The sequence below is a fragment of the Microcaecilia unicolor genome, chromosome 3 (assembly GCF_901765095.1).
Source record: "Microcaecilia unicolor chromosome 3, aMicUni1.1, whole genome shotgun sequence".
NCBI lineage: Eukaryota > Metazoa > Chordata > Amphibia > Gymnophiona > Siphonopidae > Microcaecilia > Microcaecilia unicolor.
Genome location: NC_044033.1, coordinates 128,462,621 through 128,481,453, shown reverse-complemented (window position 1 = coordinate 128,481,453; position 18,833 = coordinate 128,462,621).

Below are 18,833 nucleotides of genomic sequence, written 5' to 3'. Positions count from 1 at the left end.
AGATTTCAGCGAGGACATCCTGTTTCCTGATGGGGTTCATCTTAATTGTTCTTGTAATCTGCCTCTTTTAAAGCCTGCTGTTATAATATGAAGGAATATATTGAAATTAAATGGAAGTAGAATTAAAGTTTCCTTTCATTGGGGCACATGGAATCACAGCTTCATCTGTTTTGTAGAAGTTTGGCTTTTAGATATACGAATTGATTATTCTGTTTTGAACATGTTTCAGGGGCAAGTGGTTTATAAGTCAAAATAAATATTTTGTTTCGTGCAGATCTCTTTTGTTTAAACATAAATGGGCTATAAGCTCCTAATGCAGCACACAGGTTTTCTTATATTTTGTTCTTGTGATGACTTATACTGTGCCAAAACTGAAAACTCTTATCTCTATCTGGTCGATCATACAAGGTACTCATTGTGAATACTTGCCACCCTAAAAGGTTGTTTTGTGGCTGTACATAAGCAATTGTGACATTGAATAAATAAGTGCACGCTTGTGTCCCTAGTCATGCATCCTAAGTTTATATAATCCTTTCAAGAAATCCAGTTAATCATTTAACTTATTAGTGGAACATAGCCACAGAGGCATGGTATGGTCGCATTTTCAATATGGTAATAATAGGGCCCAGCTAAGAAACAGGTTATTTTGAGTTACTCTGTACTGGACCAAACTTGCTTTCCCTGTGCCATCACTCTCCAGCAGATAGGCAGTGTCTTAAGGATGTTTTGACTTTGACTTCCCATAACTCTTCACAATGTAACCCATAATCGTACTGTAACAAATTGTATTTCCATCATTCACAATGTATTGTAAGCCACACTGAGCCCGCAAATAGGTGGGAAAATGTGGGATACAAATGCAATAAATAAATAAATAAATAAATAATTTTAAAAAAAAACCATTTATATCACACATTATCCCAAGCAGAGTTGGGTTAAATGTGGCTTACATTTGAAAATTAAATGAGACAGAATAATAGAATCTGGTTATATCATGGGAACAAATAGATGGATATGTCTGAAACATTTAACAAATTTGAGATTAGCATATACACCAAACTGGGCATTTAAAAGTTTGTCCTTTAATGATACCACATGTTCAAAGATTATCACATGCACACACCAGAATAGGCATCCATTACATTGCAAAAGTAAACAACAACGTCTACAGAGTACATTCAAAATGTAATTTTTATTTCCTTATTTCCATCTTCTAAAATTCCAGACAGCAAATGTACAGATCAGCAGGACCCAAAGCACTCCAAAACAAGTAAAGTCAGAAACAACACAGTTTATACCTAATTGTTCAACCACGCTTAGGATTCACCTTTGATTTAAAAAGTAAACCATGTGTATGTAAGGTCTGGATAAACAAAATAAAACAAAGCTTAAAGCAAATGCACATATGTAATACGTGGTAGCAATAATGAAACAATGATGGAATATTCACATAGCAGGCAGCCTGAGCCAACAGATTTATTTTCCGGTGAACATAATTAACTTATATGAACTTGGCAGCTAATAGTGTGCTGAACTGGACAATGTGGCACATTTAGACTGGCGCTAGACTTCTGCATCAAGGTAGCTCTGCCCTCATTATTCAATATCTGTCCTTTAAATAATAGTAATAAAAATATCAAATGCATTTTTATAATATACCTCTGTAAGCCACAAAACAAAAGGGTTAAGTTCCCACATGCCATCTTTTTCTTTTGATCTAAGAATAGGGAAAAAAAAGATTTAAAATGCTCCCAGGTTTCAACCTACTTCGTATATAATATGGGGTATGAATGTCTTAAATAAATAGATAGAAACTCTGAATGTTGAGCAGCTGATTCTTATAACATGATGTCTGCTTTAGTGGCCCTTTACAGGAGAAAAAAAATCTCTGCACAAATATAACACGTGCTAGGGTGTCCCTATAACTAGCCCCTCCACATGACACACTGATTACGATTTATAACAAATTACCACTGTACCTATGAAAAGTTATTCCTTTATTTTACTTCATCTGTGTGCGTTCATATTCTGCACAAGCAGGCATGTTTGAAAACATAAATGAGATTAAATATAAATGCTACCAACAATAAAGAGCGATAATGTGAATGCAGCAGCTCATAGATTTGCTTGCTTTGTATTGAGAGTACAGTGATGACGGCTTCTCAGGGAAGGGGAAACTGAGACTGCCCTAATTGGTTTCAACATTTTGACATTACTTGGTCTCCAGTCTATTAAACCTCCTTGGGGTCAAAGAGGTTGAAGAAAACAGGAAACAGGATGACGTCAAGAAGTTGAAGCCACCTAGGGTGGCCTGTTTCCCCTTCCCTGCATAGCCATCATTCAAATACACTCAAAACAATGCAAACCTATGAGCTACTGCATCTGTGTTGTCATTCTTTATTGTTGGTAGCATTTTTATTTGATCCCACTCATATTTTCAATCATGCCAGCTTGTGCAGCATCTGGATGTACATAGATGACGTATAATAACGGAATAAGTTTTCATAGGTAGAGTAGTAATTTGCTATAAATCGTAATCAGTGTGTCATTTGAAGGGGCTGGTTATAGGAACGACCTAGCATATGTTATATTCCTGCAGAGATTTGTTTTCTCCTGGTAAAGGGCCACTACAACAGACATCATGTTATGAGAATCAGGTGCTCAACATTCAGAGTTTCTATCTATTTATTTACTTAATAGTGTGCTCTACTGGACAATGTTGGCACATTTAGACTGACTCTGGACGTGCATGAAGGTAGATCTGCTCTCATTATTCAATACATGTCTTTTAAATAGTAGTGATAAAAAATATCAAGTGTATTTTTATAATATTCCGCTGCAATCTGATTATAGGCACACCCTAGCATAACTACAGCAGACGTCAAGTTATGAGAATCAGATGCTCATATTCAAGAGTTTCTATCTATTATTTACTTAATAGTGTGCTGAACTGGACAATGTTGGCACGTTTTAAATAGTAGTAATAAAAAATATCAAGTGCATTTTTATAATATTCCGCTGCAATCCACAAAACAAAAGGAGCAAGTTTCTATGTGCCATCTTTTATTGTTGGTAGCATTTTTATTTGATCTCACTTATATTTTCAAACATGCCAGCATATGTAACATATGGATTTTCACACAGGAAGTATGTTTCATTGATTAGGGTAGTAATTTGATCTAAATCGTAATCAGTATGTCATTTGGAGGGGCTGGTTATAGGGATTCCCTGTATTCATGCAGAGATTTTTTTTCATCTAGTAAAGGGCCATCAAAACAGACATCATGTTATGAGAATCAGGTGCTCAACATTCCGAGTTTCTATTTATAAGTACAAGTTTTGTTTTTTTTTTAACCTTAATTAGGGAGCATTTTTTCCTGTACATACATCAAGAGAAAAAGATGGTATGTAGGAACTTGCTCCTTTTGTTTTGTGAAATGCAGTGGTATATTATAAAAAATGTAGCCCTTTCCGCTTTTTGCCTTCATTCCCCTTTTCCCTCTTTCCTTATCGCCTTTTCACCTGTTTGCCATTTTGCCCCTTTCCCCCTTGCCCTTTTACCGTTTTACCCTGTCCCTTTTAGCCCTTTTGTCCTTTTCCTTTTACCCTTTAGCCCTTGCGCCCTTTTACCCTTGCCGTTTTCCTGTTTTGCCCTTTCCAACTTTATTCCCTTTTGCCTTTTACCCTTTCCCCATTTTGCCCTTACCCTTTACTCTTGCCCTTTTGTCCTCACCTTTGCCTTTACCCACTGTCCACCCGCTTGGCTTTGCCATTTTGCCATTGTCCTTTGCCCTTTCTCCCTTTTCCCACTTTTGCCCTTTCCCCATTTCACCCTTTCCTCCTTTTGCCCTTTTCCTCTATTGCCCTTTCCCCTTTTTGCTCTTTCCCACTTTTGCCCTTTCCTCATTTGCCCTTTCTCCCTTTAGTAGTTTCCCCCTTTCACTCTTTTGCCCATTTGCTCTTGCCATTTTGTCCTTTTCCCTTTACCCTTTAGCTCTTGCGCACTTTTGCCCTTCTTCTGGTCCTTTTGTACTTTTACTCTTGCTGTTTTGCCCTTTTCATTTTATTCTTTCACCCTTTTCCTTTGGCCCTTTTGTACTTTCACCCTTTCCCCATTTTGCCCTTTTCCTTTTACCCTTTATCCCTTTAGACCTTTTGCTTCTAAGCCCTTTCACCATGTTGCCCATTCACCCTTTGGCATTTTCCTATTTTCCCCTTTTCCCCTTGCCCATTTGCCATTTTGCCCCTTCTTCCTTTTGCCCTTTTACCTTTTGCTTTACCCCCTTTCCTCCTTTTTCCTATTTGCCCTTTCCCCTTATCCTTTTGCTCTTTTGTCCTTTCACCCTTTTGACCTCTCCCTTTTGTCCTTTCACCCTTTCCCATTCATCCTTTCCCATTTTCCCCTTTTGCCATTTTCCCCCTTTTGCCCTATCGCACTTTCACCCTTTTGTCATTTTGCTCTTTCACCCTTTTGCCCTTTCCCTTTTTGCTCTTTTGTCTTTTCCCTCTTTTTACCTTTTACCCTTTTTCTATTTCATGCTTTTGCCCTTTTGCTCTTTTGTCTTTTTTCTTCCTTTTACTCTTTACCCCTTGCACCCTTTCATCCTTTTTCTTTTTTTCCCTTCCTTTGGCCATTTTGCCCTTGCTTTTCCCTTTTCCTTTTAGCCTTTTCTTTTTACTCTTTCACTTTTGTCCTTCTGCACTTTTGCTCTTCCCCTTTTTATCTTTCTCTTTTGTCCTTGCCTTTGCTTTTGCCCCTGTCCATATCTTTAGACTTGCCCTCTGGTCTTGACCTTTTGCCCTTGTCCTTGCCTTTTCCTTTCCCCCCTTTTGCCTTTTTGCTCTTCCCCCTTCCCCGCTTCACCTTTTTGCCCTTCTCTCTCTTTCACCCTTTCTCCCTTTTGCTCCTTTCCTCTTTTTCCCTTTCCCCTGGCCCTTTTCCTCATTTGCTCTTTCACCCCTTTACCCCTTTTGCCCTTTAGCCATTTTGCTCTTTCACTCTTGCCATTGTTCCCTTGTTCCCTTTCACCCTTTCAGATTTCCCCCTCCTTTGTCCATTCACCCTTTCCCCATTTCCCTTTCCCACTTTTTCCCATTAGCCCTTTTACCCTTTTGTCCTTTTCTGTTACCCTTTTGACCTTTACCCCATAGCCCTTTTTCCCTTTTCCCCTTGCACTTTTGCTCTTGCGCACATGCTCTTTTGCCCTATTGCCCTTGATCTTTTGCCCTTTTCTTTTTACTCTTTCACCTTTTCCCTTTTCTCCTTTCACCCTTTCCCTTTTGCTCTTTCATAATTTTTCTTTTGCCATTTTACCTTTCATTCTTTCCACCTTTTGTGCTTGTACCATTTCCCATTTTTCTCCTTTCATCCTTTCACCCTTTCCCCTTTTTGCTCTTTCACTCATTTACACTTTCACCCTTTCCCATTTTTCCCCTTTTGCCCTTTTCCAGTTCCCCCTTTTGCCTTTTATGCCTTTTGTCCTTTCCCCCTTTTACTCTCACCTTCTTTTCCCCTATTGCCGTTTCACCCTTTTGCCATTTTTCCCTCTTACTTTTCGCCCTTTCCTTCTTTACTGTCAGACTTGTGAGTTATTGTACCAAGTAGAGCGCTGCTGAGCCTGGTACTCGGACCAGGTTCTGCTTGGCAGCTGGACAACCCCGGGTTTCACCTGTGCTGACCGCCGTTCCCCAGAGGTTGAGCCCCTAGGTGCGGGCGGCCTGCAGGTCTTACGGGACGGAGCTGGAAGCGGGGTGATGAATTTATCGGCCAGGCAGGCAGCAGGTCAAGAGAGTAATCCAGGTACAAGCGGCAGTCAGTAGGCAGGCGGCAGGCAAGAAAGTAATCCAGGTACAGGCGAAAGTCAGTAGGCAGGCAAGAGAGTAATCCAGGTACAGGCGAAAGTCAGTAGGCAGGCAGCAGGCAAGAGAGTAATCCAGATGCAGGCGACAGTCAGTAGGCAGGTGGCAGGCAAGAGAGTAATCCAGATGCAGACGAAAGTCAGTAGGCAGGCAGCAGGTAGAAGGGTAATCCAAGTACAGGCAAAGTCAGCAACGAGGGACCAGTAGATAAGAAGCAGACTACAGAGTTAGAAACACCTACCAAAGTAGAAGCTGAAGAATGGAGTCCAGGAAGAGCTCAGCTGATTAAGTGATGGCGTCTGACATCAGCAGGGAGAAGGGGCACAGCCATAGGACAAGAGCAGGGGAAGGAGGAACCGGAAGACCAATAGGAGAGAAACAAGGGAAGCCAGGAAGAGGAAGAGCAGACCCAGGTTGGTGGAAGCAAAGCAAGCAAGGAGCCTGGAAGCCAGGCAGAGAGAGAGCAGAAACAGGTGCATGGAAGCAAAGCAATTAAGGAGCCTGCAACCACCGCTCTCTGAACAAACCCAGAGAGGACTACACACACATGGCTCAGGCAGTGCCAGTCAAGTGTGCGTGTCAACGGGACCCCACGCAGCCCGAGGATGCCACTTGCGTTGAGGTAGGGGACATTACATTTTGCCCCTTACCCTTCTCCCTTTTGCTCTTTCCCTTTTGTGCTTTTGCCTTTTCACCTTTTCCCTTTTACTCGTTAGCTGTTTTGCCTTTTTGCCCTTTTACTGTTTAGCCCTTGTGCACTTTAGCCCTTTTACCCTTTTCCCTTAAATCTTTTGCCTTTCCCTTGGCCCTTTTGCACTTTTGCCTTTGCAATTTTACCCTTTTGCCCTTGCCTTTTTGCCCTTTTCCTTTTGCTCTTTCACCCTTTTATTTTTGCCCTTTGGCCATTTAGCCCTTTCCCTATTTCCCCTTCCCCATTTCCTCCTTTCCTATTTTGCCATTTAGCCCATTTCCCCCTTTTGCCATTTAGCCCTTTTCCCCTTATTCCCTTTTGCCCCTTCACCCTTTTGTCCTTTTCCTTTTACCCATTTGCCCTTTCCCTTTTTAGCTCTTTTGTTCCTATTTCCTTTCCCCCTTTTCCCTTTCCCTTTTTCCCATTTCCCCTTTTGTCTTTGCTATTTTCCCCCTTTCTCCTTTCCCCTTGCCCTTTTTATTTTTATCTTTTCCCTTGCATTCTTTCCCTTTTGCCCTTTTGCCAATTTGTCTTTGCCCTTCTGCCCTGTGCCTTTTTGCTCCTTTGCCTTTTCCCTTTTACTCTTTTGTCCTTTTGCCCCTTCCTCATTTCACACTTTTGCCCTTGTGACCTTTCAACCTTTCCCATTTTTCCACTTCTTCCATTCTGCCCTTTCCCTCCTTTTACCCTTTTGCACTTCCCTATTTTTTCCCTTTCACCCTATCCCCTTTTTCTGTTCCCCCTTTTGCCCTTTCCCCATTTTCTCCTTTTGCATTTCTCCCTTTCCCTCTTTTGCTCTTTCGGCCATTTTTTCTTCCCCCTTTTGCTCAGTTGCACTTTTGCCTTTTTGTGCTTGCCCTTTCACCATTTTGCCCTTTCCCTTTTTCCATTTATCCCTTTTATCCTTTTCCTTTATCCCTTTGGCCTTCTGGTCCCATCCCTGTTGCCCTTTTGCACTTTCCCTCTTTTGCCCTTTGCCATTTTTCCCACTTTTATTCTTTTCCCATTTTTACCCTCTCTCATTTTCCCCTTTTGCCCTTTCCCCCTCACCCCTTTTTCCCCTCTTGCCATATCATCCTTTCACCTTTTTGCCATTTTGCCCTTTCCTTTTCATTCTTTGGCTGTTTTGCACTTTCCCTTTAGCCCTTTTTGCCATTTCCTTTTACCTTTTTTTCCTTGTGCCCTTGCACTCTTTTTGTCTTTCCCCTAGCCCTTTTGCCCTTGCCTATTTTCCTTTCGCCCTTTTCCTTTTACTCTTTCACACTTTTCCTTTTGCCCTTGCCTTTTTCCTGTTTCGCCCTTTCACCCTTTCCCTTTTTTCCATTTAGCTCTTTTGTCCTTTCCCTTTATCCCTTTGGCCTTATCCCTTTTGCCCACCCGATGTTTCACCTGATAGTGAAAAGTTTGAAGGCTGAAGAACCACTGCATTACATGTGCATTCAGATCCTTATGTTGAGCCATCCACTGCAGGGATTGATGGTCAGTGACCAGCAGGAAGTTTCGTCAAAGTAGATAGTACTGGAACATCTCCAGGGCCTACTTGACCACCAGAGTCTCCTTCTCAATCACTGCATAGTTCTTCTCTCTTGGGAACAGCTTCCAGCTAATGTATACCTCCGTGTGGTCTTCCCCATCTAATTCCTCATCCAGAATGGTCCTGAGCTCAACCTCTGATGCATCAGTCTATAAGATAAAGGGCCAGTTAAAGTTCGGGCTCATCAGCACTGGCTCTGAGCAAATAGCCCTCGTCAGAGTTTGGAAGGCCAAATCCAACTCTTCCGTCCAGTGTATCTTCTTGGGGGCCTCTTCTGCAGAAGGCAGCTTAGCGGTTCTGCTTTCTCAGCAAACCTGAGAATGAACCGGTGGTAATACCCACAATCCTGAGGAAGGCATGTATTTGCTTCTTTGTGTGGGTCACTGGCACCTGGGTGATGGCCTCTACCTTCCGGATTTGGGGTCTCACCTGTCCTTTCCCAAGTACCCCAGATACTGATTTCTTGTCCTCCCAAGAAGCACTTTTTGTGATTCGCTGTTAACCCAGTGGTTCGCAGACTATCCAGGACTGCTTCTACTTGGATGAGATGTATCCTCCAATCTTTATTGTAGATGACGATATCATTTAAGTAGGCAGCTGCGTAGCTGCCACTGGGTTTAAGTAGGTGATCCACAAGGCAGTAGAAGGTAGCTGGAGCTCCATGAAGGCCAAACAGGAGCACTGTGAACTGCAGCAAACCCTGGGGTGTTGAAAAGGCTGTCTTCTCCGTGGCGGCTAGGGTGAGGGGTACTTTCCAATATTCCTTGGTCAGGTCCAGGGTCAAAAAGAATCAGGCCCCACCTCCAGCTGCTCAATGAGTTTATCCACCCTTGCATTGGATAGGCCTCTAGTTTGGAGACATCATTCACCTTCCGGAAATCAGTGCAAAACTGGATACTCCCAACCGATTACAACTGAATCAGAGATGCCCAATTACTGGTAGACTCTTCAATAACTCCCAATTCTAGCATTTCAGTGACCTCTTTCGCCACTGCTTGTTGCCAAGCTTCTGGGATTCAATAGGGATGCTTCCAGACTACCAACCCTGGTTTGAGTTGCCAGATGAGTCTGGCCTGGTACTTCAGAAAATACAACTTCATTCTGGCGTACCAATTGCTCCAGATCAGCATTCTGTGAGTTGAAGAGCTGGTCGCCAAATGGGACTTGCAAGGGTCCAGAGTCTATCGAGGCCTCCGGCCCAAAGTCGTCTCCTTGGACTAAGGCTGCCGTCATGGGGTCCCACTTCTTCAATAAGTTGATGTGGAAGACCTTTGCCTTGTCCCTCTTGTCAGGTTGTGCCACCCTATAGTTGACAGGTCCTGTTCTTTCCACAATTTCGTATGGACCTTGCCACTTGCTTACTTACAAGGTATAGACTTGGATTTCAGTTCTTCCTTCCCTGGGCCTCTCTAACCTTAGCCTGGCCCTGTCTTTTAAACTCCCAGGTATTGACTCTACCCCTCACGGCTCACTTCCTCCCAGGGAGGGATCAGTGCTCTTAAGGTGTCCCAGGCTAGTTAGAGAGTGACTTTTCTAAAGGGTGAGGGGCAGTGTTGAATGAAAGCCTGGGCTAGAGAGGCCGCCGAAGGAAGGCTCGATAATGGAACAAAGTGAGCCATTTTAGAGAAACGGTCTACCACAACCCAAATCACAGTATGGCCCTGGGAGCGGGGTAGGTCGGTGATGAAATCCATGGATAACTCCGTCCAGGGAATGGTCGGTACGGGCAGTGGTTGCAGGTCCCCCACGGGGGGCCCTGTTAATGGCTTGGTCCGTGCACATACAGGGCACGAGGTAACAAATTGGAGAACATCCCGCCTCATTTGCGGCCATTGGTACTGTCTTGCGATGAACCGGAGGGTTTTTTGATACCCGAAGTGCCCGGCCCATCTAGATGAGTGCCCCCATTGCATTATTCTTTTTCGGTCGGCGGCCGACACGAACTCCTTAGTCGGCGCAACTTCCCCTGTAGCCGCACTGAGACATGCGGGATTTAACATAGGATGGACCTCCTTAGTCTCTTCAGGAGCTTCAAATGCTCGGGAGAGCGAGTCCGCTGGGGTATTCTGAGACGCCGCCCGGAATACTAACTGAAAGTGAAACCTGGCAAAGAATAACGACCATCGGGCCTGTCGGGGGTTTAACCGCTGAGCCTCTTGGAGGTATAGGAGGTTCTTGTGATCAGTGATTACCGTAAATCGGTGCTCCGCTCCCTCCAGCAGGTGCCTCCATTCCTGTAGGGCTAATTTCAGGGCCAAGAGTTCTCTATCCCCTACCGTATAATTCCGTTCTGCTGGGGAGAATTTTCGTGAGAAGAATGAGCACGGTTGACGCCGGCCTCCGGGGTTGACTTGAGAGAGGACCGCCCCGGCCCCCAAGGCGGACGCGTCCACTTCTACAATAATGGTTTCTCAGGATCGGGGGCCAGCAGGATGGACGCTGACTCGAAGGCCTCCTTTACCTGACGAAAGGCCGCTTGCGCCTCTGGCGGCCAATCCCGGACCTTCGCGTTCTTTTGGGTGAGCGCCGTCAGTGGCGCTGTCAGTTGGGAATACTGAGGGATAAACTGGCGATAGTAATTTGCGAACCCCAGGAACCGTTGCAGTGCCTTCAATCCCAACGGCTGTGGCCACTCTCGAATTGCCCGGAGTTTGTCTGGCTCCATCTGTAGGCCCCCGGGTAACAGAATATGTCCTAAAAAGGGTAATGACCGCTGATGGAAAGCGCATTTACTGAGTTTAGCGAATAGACGGGCTTGTCTTAACCGGTACAACACAGCGCGGACGTGGCCCGTATGCTCCGCGGGGTCCTTAGAGTAAACCAGAATGTCATCCAGGTATACAATCACCGTGGAGTTCAGCAAATCCTCTAGCACGTAGTTGATAAGACGTTGAAACACCGCAGGGGCATTACATAGGCCGAACGGCATCACCCGATATTCAAAATGTCCCTCGTGGGTGTTAAAAGCCGTTTTCCATTCGTCCCCTGACCGGATTCGAACCAAGTTGTAGGCCCCCCGCAAATCCAATTTAGTGAATATCTGCGCTCCTTGCAACCTGTCAAAGAGCTCGGGGATGAGCGGGAGAGGAAAACGATCTTTCACGGTGATGGCATTTAATCCCCGATAGTCAATACAGGGCCTCAGGGACCCATCCTTCTTGGTAACAAAAAAGAATCCCGCCCCCGCTGGAGACGTAGAGGGCCGGATGAACCCTCTCCGCAGGTTCTCCCGGATGTATTCTTGCATTACCTTGGACTCTCCTCGGGACAGAGTGTACAGTCGGCCCCGAGGGGGCACGGTTTCCGCCTTCAGATTAATGGCACAGTCAAAAGACCGATGAGGCGGTAGCACCTCCGCTTCCTTGGGATTAAACACATCTGCAAAGTCTCTATAATCCATAGGCAGCGAGCCCAGCTCTACCCGTCCCTCACCGGGCAGCGTATTTAAGGCAGGGCAGCTGCCAGCCCGGCCCTTACAACAGGTCTGCTGACAGGGACTACCCCAAGCTTGAATCCTTCCCCCAGGCCAGTCGATAATAGGGTTGTGGCACCTTAGCCACGGCAGCCCCAGGACCACCGGGTGGATGGTCCGGGATAGCACTAGGAATTGGACCTCCTCCCGGTGATCCTCCCCCACCTGTAATCCCAACACGGGGGTGATCTCCGTGACCGGCTGGGGAAGGGTAGTTCCCTGGATGGAGGTTATTCGCAGCGCCGGCCGCCGCGGGAGCGTAGGCCAACCCATTTGCTGCAGCAGTTCGAGTCCGATAAAGTTGCCCCCGGACCCCGAGTCCACCAGGGCCCGGGTCTGGATCGTGGCCTCTTGCCACCGTAACATTACTGGCAGGGTTATCAAGGAGTCCGGTAGGGGAGCGGAGTGCCCCAAGAACCCTCCCCTCAGGGTGCCTTGGGGGGAGCATTTCCCGGCCGGACGGGACAAGTCCGGATGAAATGACCAGCCTCACCACAATAGAGGCACAGTCCGTTCGACAGGCGTTTCTGTCTGTCGGAGGGAGCCAGCCGTTGACGGCCCATCACCATCGGCTCTTCCCCGGGCTCCGTGGAGTCCCGGTTCCCCTGGCAAGGGGATGGCCCTTTGCCCATCCGGGACGTCCCTCGCGCCCACTTCTGCCGCTCCGCCCGGGCTCTGGCTCGCTCCTGGAACCGGGTGTCTACTCGTATACAGAGCGAGATGAGGGCATCCAATTGTCCTGGGACCTCCCGTCCAGCCAATTCGTCCTTGATCCGTTCTTGTAAGCCTTCCATAAAGATGGCCATCAAGGACTCCGGATTCCAACGCAGCTCCGTGGCTAAGGTCCGAAACCGGATGGCGTAATCGGCCACCGTCCCTTCTCCCTGATGAATCCGCAGCAATTCCGACGCCACGGAGGAGGGTCTCCCAGGAAGGTCGAACACCATCCGGAACCGGCGCTGAAATTCACTATAATCATCCAAGATGGGGTCTTGCTGTTCGTTTAGGGGGGCTACCCAGGCCTGGGCCTTCCCTTCGCAGAGGCCCATAATGTAGCCCACCTTACTTTGGTCCGAAGCAAATGCCTCCGGTTGCATCCGGAAGGCCAGGTTACACTGGTTGAGGAACCCCCGACAGCCTCCGGGGGTCCCATCATATCGAGCTGGTTCAGGGAACCGAGGTCCCATGCGGAACCCTCCCACACGGGGAGCCGCTGCGGCCCCCTGGACCGCAGCGGCCTGGTTCTGTACCTGAAGCGTGGAAAGTTGCGAGCATACGTTCTGAAGCGCCCCAGACAGGGCGTTAAGCTGCTCCTGCTGCTGCTGGAGTACCTTGGCCAGGTCCCGTAGATCAGGTTGCGTTGGCGAGCTCATGGCTTCCGTTTCCTGTCGCGTCCCTGTTGTTTCTTGGTTGGTGAGCCCTCAAGTTCCCCGAGGCCCCACAAGGCCCCAGAGGGCAGCCGAGCACCCCGAATCTTCACCCGCGGCGACCGCCGTTCACCAAGGGTTGAGCCCTCAGCTGCAGGCGGCCAGCAGGACTGCTGGAACCGCGGGGTGACGGCTGACCTGGCTGACAGTAAGCACGCAGTCTTTAAGGGAGGACTAGCAGAGGCGGCTACGACTCCGCAAGGAGATTCAGGCTCTGGAGATGGCTAGCCGGATGGCTAGCTGAAAACACAGTCTCTGAAGGGGGCTAGCAGGACGGCTAGCTAAAGAGGAGAACTGTCTCTGGAGTTGGCTAGCAAGGACGGCTAGCGGAAGACACAGTCTCTGAAGGGGGCTAGCAGGACGGCTAGCTGAAGAGGAGCACTGTCTCTGGAGTTGGCTAGCAAGGACGGCTAGCGGAAGACACAGTCTCTGAAGGGGGCTAGCAGGACGGCTAGCTGAAGAGGAGCACTGTCTCTGGAGTTGGCTAGCAAGGACGGCTAGCGGAAGACACAGTCTCTGAAGGGGGCTAGCAGGACGGCTAGCTGAAGAGGAGCACTGTCTCTGGAGTTGGCTAGCAAGGACGGCTAGCGGAAGACACAGTCTCTGAAGGGGGCTAGCAGGACGGCTAGCTGAAGAGGAGCACTGTCTCTGGAGTTGGCTAGCAAGGACGGCTAGCGGAAGACACAGTCTCTGAAGGGGGCTAGCAGGACGCAACCCCTGTGTCGGCTTCTGACAAACAAAACGGAAGCGCTGGATCCCTTCCGTCTCGGGGTTTAAATCCCCCGCCCGTCCTTCCTCTGGTAACAGCTGGAGCCAATCCTCTTCGCCCAGGCAGGCAGAGGGGGCCCGGACTGGTCCCCCTGTCTGGCGGGCGGAGTCTCCCCGTTGGTGCGCCAATCCGGCGCAAGTGGGCGGAGCTGCCTCGCTGGTCCTGCTCCAACGAGGAGGACGACGACGCCGGCGCCGCCATCTTGGCCGGCGGATCTCCTTCTCCGAGGCCGGCGCTTGCTCCCTCGGATCGCCGGCCTCGGAGCAGCCAGCGGCAGCGCCGGCCCTGTCGGCAGCCTCATCCCGCCGTCCCGGATCCCGTGGGCGCCCCTGGTTACCGCTCCCTCCTGCGGGCCGCCAGGTAAGAGCCCGGGACGGGACACTTTTCTTGAAAAAAAAATACAAAGATACTTTCCATCAATATCTACTTTCTCTTTTTAAACGATGGTCTTGGTTTCTCAAATTATTTTTTCTAAGTCAGATTTTCTGAGGAACTTTCTGCATCTAATATGAAATGACATCTTTGATCAAGATGCCCCAGAGACCAGCATCACTGAACTTTGTGTAACAATCTGTAACATATGACCTACTGAAAGTGGTTTTTGTGGTTAATGTGGCTCACTCTCCTTATTATGAGTTTCCTCCTTTTTATAGTGAAATAACTGTCAATATTTAGTAATTGTTTTAGGTCTTCTGCAGGCCACTGCTGCTCTTTTTGCTTTTGAACTGTGCTTTCAACACTTCTATATCTTCTCAGCTTCATGAGGCTATTATTTATTTATTTTATTTATATCCCACATTATCCCAATAGATCAGGTTCAATGTGGCTAACAACTTATTGTAATTAACAGAACAAAAAGTGATGTGGGATAGTATACATTACGTAATAACAAAGGGCCCCTTTTACAAGGTGGCGGTAAGCCCAACGTGGGCTAAACAGGAAGTACTGCCAGGCTACTGCAGCAGCCCAGCAGTACTTCCCACTACCAGCACACCATCATATCCGGCACTACAAAAATATATTTATTTTTGTAGCGCCGGTGTGTACCTGGTGGTAATCACTGCCCGGTTACCGTGGGGTTAGCGTGGGAGCTCTTACCGCCACCTCAATGGGTGGCAGTAAGGGCTACCCCCTGAAATGGCCATGCAGCAACAGCTTTACTTGCTGCATGGCCATTTCCTGCCAAAATGAAAGAGCTACCCTTTTACCTGCTGCGGTAAAAGGGGGCCTCGACGTGCATCAAAAACACACGCTGATTCCAGCGCAGGCCCCTTTTTGATGCAGCTTGGTAAAAGGGGCCCTAACTATGAGGACTGAATATTACCAATATGAAATATGGAAACAATACTAGACACAACAAGGTAACAATTTATAGTAATCCATGTATAATAACAATTAGAATGGAACTGAGAAATTGGAATAATTGTACAATTAGGGGTTTAAATTAATTATGATCATCTGTGAGAAACTGGTTGAATAGAGAGGCTTTAAGGTATTTCTAGAATATCAAATAATTAAGTTTCCACCTGATGAATTTCAGGAGGGAATTCCACCATTTGGTACACCAAGGAAATCCTGACGTGTACCTTGACTTGGAGAATATAAGATGGTAATAGAGGAGTAAATGTGATTTATAACTCAATATATATTAATTTTTTCATGGCATACTACCTATCATAAAATATTATCTAGATAGATATATATGCACCAGCATTTAAGCCTGCTTATAGCAGGCATAAATGCAGGCGCCTACAGTTAGGCACAGGTTATGCCCTAAGCATGATTTTATAAAGCAAAGATACTTACCTGTAGCAGGTATTCTCCGAGGACAGCAGGCTGATTATTCTCACATGTGGGTCGGCGTCCAAGGCGGCCCCAGGAACAGAGATTTTCCAGCAAAATCTAAAAAAAGCTTTGCGACAGCCAGTAGGGCGCGGGACGACGTTGAGATCCCATGACACTGGTGGAGGTTTGACAGGGGGCTTTGATAAAAGCAAACCTCTCATGAAGCGAACAACTAAAGGCTGCCCAGAGATAGGCTTACCGTCTACACGATGATGAAAAGCACTAATTGCACTAAGTTGGACTCTTACGGAGTTGGTCTTGAGACCAGACTCTGACAAATGTAGAAGGTATTCAAGCAGGTTCTGTGTGGGACAAGAATGAGGATCTAGGGCCTTGCTGTTACACCAGATGGCAAACCTCCTCCATTTAAAAGAATAACACCTCTTTGTGGAATCTTTCCTGGAAGCAAGATTCGGGAGACACCCTCAGAAAGACCTAAGGAGGCGAAGTCTACGCTCTCAACATCCAGGCTGTGAGAGCCAGAGACTGGAGGTTGGGATGCAGAAGCGCCCCCCTCATTCTGAGTGATGAGGGTTGGAAAACACTCCAATCTCCACGGGTCTTCGGAGGACAACTCCAGAAGAAGAGGGAACCAAATCTGACGCGGCCAGAAAGAAGCAATCAGAATCATGGTTCCGCGGTTTTGCTGGAGTTTCAGCAAAGTCTTCCCCACCAGAGGTATGGGAGGATACGCATACAGAAGGCCCTCCCCCCAATGCAGGAGAAAGGCATCTGAAGCTAGTCTGCCATGGGCCTGAAGTCTGGAACAGAATTGAGGGACCTTGTGATTGATCTGAGTGGCAAAAAGATCCACCGAGGGGGTGCCCCACACTCAGACAATCTTGCATACCATGCCCGAGTTGAGAGCGACCACTTGTGAGGTTGCATAACCCTGCTCAACCTGTCAGCCAGACTGTTGTTTACGCCTGCTAGATACGTGGCTTGGACAAACATGCCATGACAGCGAGCCCAAAGCCACGTCTGGACAGGGGGCGAGATCTGGTGCCCCGCTGCTTGTTGATGTAGTACATGGCAACCTGATTGTCTGCTGAATTTGGATAATTTGATTGGACAGTCGATCCCTGAAAGCCTTTAGAGCATTCCAGACCGCTCGCAACTCCAGGAGATTGATCTGAAGACTTGATTCCTGGAGGGACCAAGCTCCTTGAGTGTGAAGCCCATCTACATGAGCCCCCACCCCACCCCAGGAGAGATGCATCCGTGGTCAGCACTTTCTGAGGCTGAGGAATTTGGAAGGGACGTCCCAAAGTCAAATTGGATCGATTTGTCCACCACTGAAGGGAATTGTGAAATTCGGTGGACAGTTGGATCAGATCCTCTAGATTCCCCACAGCTTGGTACCTCTAGGAAGCTAGGGTCCATTGAGCAGATCTCATGTGAAGGCGTGCCATGGGCGTCATGTGAACTGTGAAGGCCATATGGCCTAGTAGTCTCAACATCTGCTGAGACGCTCTGGCCATGGAAACGAGAGACAAAAGATTGTCTGTCCTCATCTTGGGAAGAGAGGCCTGAGCTGTCTGAGAGTCCAGCAGAGCTCCTATGAATTCTAGTTGTTGAACTGGAAGGAGATGGGACTTTGGGTAATTGATGACAAACCCTAGTAGCTCCAAGAGTCGAATAGTCACCTGAATGGACTGTAGAGCTCCTGCCTCTAAGGTGTTCTTCACCAGCCAATCGTCAAGATAAGGGAACACATGTACTCCTAGTCTGCGTAGCGACGCTGCGACTACTGCCAGGCATTTTGTAAAACGCCTGGGCGCAGATGCGAGACCAAAGGGTAGCACACAATATTGGAAGTGCTGTGTTCCCAGACAGAACCAAAGATACTTCCTGTGGGCTGGAAGTATCGGGATGTGTGTATAAGCATCAATTAAGTCCAGAGAGCATAGCCAATCGTTTTTCTGAATCATGGGAAGAAGGGTGCCCAGGGAAACCATCCTGAACTTTTCTCGGACCAGATATTTGTTCAGGGCCTTTAGGTCTAGGATGGGACGCATCCCCCCTGTTTTCTTTTGCACAAGAAAGTACCTGGAATAGAATCCCAGCCCTTCTTGCCCTGATGGAACGGGCTCGACCGCACTGGCGCTGAGAAGGGCGGAAAGTTCCTCTGCAAGTACCTGCCTATGCTGGAAGCTGAAGGACTGAGCTCCCGGTGGACAATTTGGAGGTCTGGAGATCAAATTGAGGGAGTACCCTAACCGGACTATTTGAAGAACCCACCGGTCGGAGGTTATGAGAGGCCACCTTTGGTGAAAAAATTTTAACCTCCCCCCAACCGGCAGATCGTTCGACATGGGTACTTTTACAGCAGCTATGCTCATCTGGAGCCAGTCAAAAGCCTGTCCCTTGCTTTTGCTGGGGAGCTGCAGGGGCCTGTCTGGGCGCATGCTGTTGACGCGAATGAGCTCGCTGGGGCTGAGCCTGAGAAGGCTGTCGGGAAGGTGGATTGTACCTACGCCTATTGTAAGCATAGGGAGCAGTCCTCCTGCCCCTAAAAAAATGTCTACCTATTGAGGTAGATGCTGAAGGCGCCCAGTGGGAGAGTTTGTTGAGGGCGGTTTCCCGTTGGTGGAGCTGCTCTACCACCTGCTTGACCTTCTCGCCAAAAATATTATCCCCCCGGCAAGGAACATCCGCAAGCCACTGCTGGGTCCGATTATCCAGGTCAGAGGCACGCAGCCAGGAGAGTCTGCGCATCACTATACTTTGAGCAGCGGATCTGGATGCAACATCAAAACTGTCATAAGCACCCCTGGACAGGAATTCACGACACGCCTTCAGCTGCCTGACCACCTCCTGAAAAGGACTGGCGTGCTCCGGAGGGAGCTTGTCCACCAAGTCCGCCAGTTGCTTAACATTGTTCCGCATGTGAATGCTCGTGTAGAGCTGGTAGGACTGAATTTTGGGCACGAGCATAGAGGACTGGTAGGCCTTCCTCCCAAAAGAGTCTAAAGTCCTAGCTTCTCGCCCCAGGGGCGCCAAGGCGAAATCTCTAGTACTCCTGGCTCTCTTTAGAGCGGAATCCACAACCGCAGAGTCATGAGGTAACTGCGACCTCATCAACTCAGGTTCTCCATGGATTCAATACTGGGACTCCGCTTTCTTGGGAATGGTGGGATTAGATAACGGTTTTGTCCAATTCCTCAGCAGTGTCTCCTTAAGGACATTATGCAGAGGAGCAGTGGATAACTCCTTAGGTGGCGAAGGATAGTCAA